Source organism: Triticum aestivum, chromosome 4B (assembly GCF_018294505.1).
Source record: "Triticum aestivum cultivar Chinese Spring chromosome 4B, IWGSC CS RefSeq v2.1, whole genome shotgun sequence".
NCBI classification, from domain to species: domain Eukaryota; kingdom Viridiplantae; phylum Streptophyta; class Magnoliopsida; order Poales; family Poaceae; genus Triticum; species Triticum aestivum.
Genome location: NC_057804.1, coordinates 376681347 through 376687346, shown reverse-complemented (window position 1 = coordinate 376687346; position 6000 = coordinate 376681347).

The following is a 6000-nucleotide window of genomic DNA, read 5'->3' as shown; positions in this document are numbered from 1 at the left end:
AGCATCATAATACAAGCCAGGGGCCTCGAGGGCTCGAATACAAATGCTCGATCATAGATGAGTCAGCGGAAGTAACAATATCTGAGTACAGACATAAGTTAAACAAGTTGCCATAAGATGGTGGCGTCTGGCTCCAGGGCTCCAGCATCTGGTTGCGACAACCAGGTAGAAGGGAAAGGGGGGAAAGAGGGAGAAAAGCAACCGTGAGTACTCATCCAAAGTACTCGCAAGCAAGGAGCTACACTACATATGCATGGATATATGTGTAAAGGCCATATCAGTGGACTGAACTACAGAATGCCAGAATAAGAGGGGGATAGCTAATCATGTCGAAGACTATGCTTCGGGCAGCCTCCGTCTTGCAGCATGTAGAAGAGAGTAGACTGAAGTCCTCCAAGTAGCATCTCCAAGTAGCATCGCATAGCATGATCCTACCCGGCGATCCTCCCCTCGTCGACCTGTGGAAAAGCGATCACCGGGTTGTCTGTGGAACTTGTCTGGGTGTGTTTTATTAAGTATCCGGTTCTAGTTGTCATAAGGTCAAGGTACAACTCCAAGTCGTCATGTTACCGAAGATCACGGCTATTCGAATAGATTAACTTCCATGCAGGGGTGCACCACATAACCCAACACGCTTGATCCCATTTGGCCGGACACACTTTCCTGGGTCATGCCCGACCTCGGAAGATCAACACGTTGCAGCCCCACCTAGGCACAACAGAGAGGTCAGCACGCCGGTCTAAATCCTATGCGCGCAGGGGTCTAGGCCCATCGCCCATTGCACACCTGCACGTTGCATACGCGGCCGGTAAGCAGACCTAGCAACCTCCATTACAAAGGAAGTTGCGTTAACGCAGTCCAACCCGCCGCGCGTCGCTCAGTCGCTGACGTCAAGAAGGCTTCGGCTGATACCACGACGTCGAGTGCCCATAACTTTCCCGCGTAGTTGGTTAGTGCGTATAGGCCAGTGGCCAGACTCAGATCAAATACCAAGATCTCGTTAAGCGTGTTAAGTATCCGCAAACGCCGAACAGGGCCAGGCCCACCTCTCTCCTAGGCGGTCTCAACCTGCTCTGTCGCTCCGCCTCAAAGTAACAGTCGGGAGCCATCGGGAACCCAGGCCCACCTCTACCGGGATGGAGCCACCTGTCCTTCCAGCCCCCACATCAAAATCACTTGCGGGTACTCAACGAGCTGACCCGACTTTAGTCACCATCTGTATAGTATGTATATATGTATAGTATATACCCGTGATCACCTCCCAAGTGATCACGGCCCGATAGTGTAGCAAGGCAGACCGACAAGAATGTAGGGCCACAGATGATAAACTAGCATCCTATACTAAGCATTTAGGATTGCGGGTAAGGTATCAATGACTGTAGCAACAATGACAGGCTATGCAACAGAATAGGATTAATCGAAACAGTAACATGCTACACTACTCTAATGCAAGCAGTATAGAGAAGAATAGGCGATATCTGGTGATCAAGGGGGGGGGGCTTGCCTGGTTGCTCTGGCAAGGAGGGGTCGTCAACTTCGTAGTCGAACTGGGGGGTCGTCGGCAGTCTCGGGGTCTACCGAAAAGAAGTAACGGAGGGGGAACACAATAAATAACTGAGCAATCAAAGTATCACAAAGCGTAGCATGGTAATACGCGGTGCTAGAGGTGACCTAACGCAGTAGGAGGTGATATCGGTGAAGGGGGGAAACATCCGGGAAAGTATCCCCGGTGTTTCATGTTTTCAGACAAATGAACCGGAGGGGGAAAGTTGCAAGTTCGATAGGTTAGGGGGGTGTGGCGGACGAACGGGTTGCGTATCCGAAATCTTCTCGTCGTGCTGAGCAACTTTCATGTTGAAAATGATTTAATCCGAGTTACGGATTAAAAGATATGATTTTCTAAAGATTTTAATAATTTCTGGAATTTAATTAATTATTTAATTTAATTCGAAAATGTATTTATGACATCAGCATGATGTCATGCTGACGTCAGCAGTCAACAGGGTTGACTGGTCAACCTGACCAGTGGGTCCCACTGGTCAGTGACACATTTTAATTAGACATATTAATTAACCTAATTAGTACTAATTAGGGGGGCACTGTCATTGAATAATTAATTAGCTAATTGACTAACCAGGTTAATTAGATAACTAATGTTTAATTAGTTTAAATAGTTGTTTAGTTTAGTTAACCAAAATTAATTAAGTTAATTAGTTCTTTAATTAATTAATTAATTAATTAATTTTATTTTTATTTTTATCGCTTTTTTTAATACGTTCTGGGGTTGGGACCCCACATGTCATAGGCCCTAGGGGCCTTAGCGGGCACGGGCGTTGGCAGCCCGAACGGGCGCTGGCCCTCGTGGGGGGCACTCGACTAGTTGCGGGGCTGCGGGCGGGTGGCTCGCCGGAGCACAGCCACGAGCGGCACCTGCGGGTGGCGGCAGGTCGGCGAACGGCGGCGATGCTGGGCAGCGCACCGGGGGGCTACGGACGAGGCCAAGGGAGCAGGGGCGTGGGCGCACGATGGTAGCGGCGGGGCTCGGCCCCGACCGAAGTCCAGGGAGCGAGCAGAACGCCAGAGTGCGCGGGGTGAGCGCATGCTGCCCAGAGCGTGAGCTCCGGCACGCGGGCGCGTGTGCGCACGGTGGCACACCGAGAGAGGCACGGACGACGCGGGGACAGGGGAAGGAGGAGGGCGGAGGCCGTGGCCTCACCGGGATTTGTAGGGACGGGGCAGCGGGGCTCGTGGAGGGGGTCGGGGACGACGACGACGCAGGGGAAGCAGGCTGTCGGGGACGTCCGACGAGGTCGTCCTCCAGGGGATGGCGATGCGGCGTCGACGAGGTGGAGCCGGGGACGGCGAGCAGCATCGGGGCGCGTCGGGGCAGTTGGAGTGCGGCGACGGGGTGGGACGCCGGCGTCGGGGCGCGGTCGTCGGCCCGATCCCGATCCAGAACTGGATCGGGGGGAGGGGAGAGAGCGAGTGGGGTGCGGGTGAGTGGGGACGTGGGCTAGGGTTCGGTCGCGCAGGAGGTTATGGGGGAGTGTGGGGGCGGCCTGGGCCGGCCTGGCTAGCAGCTGGGCCGACTGGCCGAGTGGGGGGGTCTCTTTCTCTTTTCTTTGCTAGTTTTGTTTTTTTTATTCTTTTCTGTTTTATTTTAGTTGCACTTTATTTTTGGTTTAGTAAAATATAAAATAGCTCCAAAAATAGTGTGTCAAAATAATCCAGTGTTCTAAGAAGTTTTACCTCAGAATAAAAAATAGTTTAGTATTTGGTAAAATATATTAGGAGTATAACTAATTGTTTTGATGTTGTTTTAATCACTTTAGGGTATTTAAATATTTTATAAAGATGTTGTTACTCCACCAATAATATCCATGATTTATTTGTCACATTAAGAACATTTTAGTTTTGACTTTTGAAAACTTTAATTGTTTGACTTGATTTTAAATTTGAATTTGAATCGTTTTTGAACCATCGCGAGATTAACAACAGTAACCGAGGTGACGTGGCATCATTAGCGTGGAATTACTGTAGCCTAAATATCCGGGCGTCACAGTTAGGCCACCTTGCGCAAACTTTTACCACATAGAAACAGTGTGTGATGGACAGCCTTTGTTACATAGTTTCTTCTACGGGTCGTGTGTGGTGCATTCAATAACGCAAATGATAAAATCGTTAATATCGTCTGCAATGGCAACGCTATCACAAACGATTTAACGGGAAAAATTGTGTGTGATGTACCTGTGAACGGAAACATTTTCCTTGGAGCGACTGTGTGGGATGTACATAGAATGAAAACGTTTAGCGGGGACTGCCTGTGTGGGATGTACTTGCGACCGGAAACAATTTCACCTGTATAATTGTAATTTTTTTAGCTCTACTGTGCGTATTTCCATATTTGAGCGCTCGTCGGTCGCACACGACCTCATTTTGCCGAACGTGTGTGCCAGGAGGGCATATCCCCGACGGTTTCTGGGTCGTGTGGGTAGGACCCCCCTATTGCCCACACTCACTAGGCGATGGTTCCAAGTGTCGTCGCGGAAAGGGATTAAAAACCGTTTGTATAGAACTGACGCGTACCAGTGACATGGGATCTTGTGGTATGGGAAGTAATTATCAATTTTGCCTTGTGTACTAACCCATACAATGTGTTTTCTATATCTACATGGGTCAGGTGATTCTCATGGGCTTGCATCAAGAGAAATATTCCAAGTGCCCATGAGAGTATCACATCAAGTGATGATGGTCATGGTTGAAAAGGGCAAGCTCAAGATATGTATCCCGAAGGATTACATGCTTGTAGCTTGTGGATGATCACATGATGGACATGTGAAGATAGAATGCAATGAAATGATCCTCGCATGGCTTATCGTGGAGCTATTTGAAGTCTTCACCAGATGTCGTGATCAAGGTTATGCTTCAATATTAAGCCAAGAATAAATGTCAACATCAAGCTCAAGTAGAATGCTCAAGTTAAAGTATTAGTTCCTTTGGTTGTAGTTGCATGGATCAACGACCATCGAAAAAGATATATGCCCAATAATGGATTTCCAAAGGCTATCTAGTGTAGCTTTCTTATGAGTTCTTTAGTTATAGGGATCCCGCACTATTAAGAGGAGATCAAAGGGTTTCGTGTTGTACTTTCTCAAGTCATTATCTCCTACACACAATTCCACTCCGATCATATACATATATATCTTTATCCAAAGCCATAACAGTTCCCCAAATTCTATGATCTAACCTTTGCATATTTTGTATCCTCCATTTTGGTTTATCTTGGGTGGTTCTCTATGTGAGGACCTAGAGTTTTAATAGCTTCAAAACGAGCCAAAAATCATCAAAGTCGGAGTCCGAGTGAGAAAGTTATGCATGTTTTACTATCGGGGTGCCTGCAGTTTTTTTCATAGCCAGATGTCCGGGACTTGGCCGAATGTCCAGTCTCCCAGGACTCGCCGGATGTTAGGGCTCCCGGGACTCGCCGGATGTCCGGACCCCGGTCAGAAATCTGGCTTGGGGGGTCCAATAGCCGGGCCACTTGGACCAGATGTCCGGGCCCTGTACATTGACCCTGTTTTTCTGTGTTCATGTGCACAATTCAAAGCCTCCGGTTGTCCGGCGCTTGCCCGGATGACTGGCACGACACGGCCACGTACTAAAAAACGACTAGTTTTCTAGGCTTGCTATATATACCCCTCTACCACTCTGATAGAAGGTTGACCACTTCATCCAAAAGAACCATAGAACACCCAAGTGGCTCCCTCTCACTTCTCCTACACCAAATCTTAGATCCCGAAGAGTTTAGTTAGAGTTCTTGAGTGATTTTCCAATCAAAAGATATATCCACTCCCTCTCCCTCTTGTGACCAACGAAATGCGTGATTTGAGCAAGTATTGAGCATTTCCCCCTTGATCTTGTTACTCTTGGAGGTTGGAGACTCCTAGGCAGCAGAAGTGCTCCAACGAGGAATCAACTCGCGATTTGCCCCTGCAAAGTTTGCGATGGTTTGGAGGATGCCTCAAGGTCTACCACTAGTGGTTGAGAAACGCCTTCATGGCGCGTGATTTGAGCAAGTCTTGATCATTTCCCCCTTGATCTTGTTACTCTTGGAGGTTGGAGACTCCTAGGCAGCATGAGTGCTCCAACGAGGAATCAACTCGTGATTTGCCACTGCAAAGTTTGCGATGGTTTGGAGGCTGCCTCAAGGTCTACCACTAGTGGTTGAGAAACGCCTTCATGGCGTTGTCTCAAAGGGAGAATAGGGTGAGCCTTCGTGGCATTGGTGTGCCTTCGTGGTAACATCCACCTCTCTAACGACGACTAGCTTCCCTCCAAGGAAGTGAACATCAGGATACATCCTCGTCTTCGTGTCTTCGATTATCTCTAACCCTAGCCACCACTTGTGGTTTACTTTGGTCTCTTGAGCTTACATTTACTATATATTGTTGTCCTCCCTATATCATGTTGGCTAGTTCCCTCATAGAGATTATTTAGGCC